Here is a 257-nt window from a genome sequence, read left to right as displayed (position 1 = left end):
AGCAAACAAAGGAATACCCCCCCCCACACACACACACACCCCAAAAAAAAGAAAGCAAAGCGTCATTCCATTTACCTCCCCAGGTATTTGTCGCAAGCAAATATCCGTCTCTGTCTCAAGTACGTCTGAAGTTTCGCTCTCGCTTTTTTTCGACCGCTAATTAAACTCGCGAAGGTAAGCCACCGGATCTGAAGTAACTTTGTCTCACGTGATCTCCTGGCTTTGGCCCTGCAAGACGCGGCTTTTTTCAGGCGCTG

The sequence above is a fragment of the Penaeus monodon genome, chromosome 34, assembly GCF_015228065.2.
Source record: "Penaeus monodon isolate SGIC_2016 chromosome 34, NSTDA_Pmon_1, whole genome shotgun sequence".
Lineage (NCBI taxonomy): Eukaryota > Metazoa > Arthropoda > Malacostraca > Decapoda > Penaeidae > Penaeus > Penaeus monodon.
The sequence above is the reverse complement of the archived record's forward strand: the minus strand, read 5'-3'. Positions refer to the sequence as shown.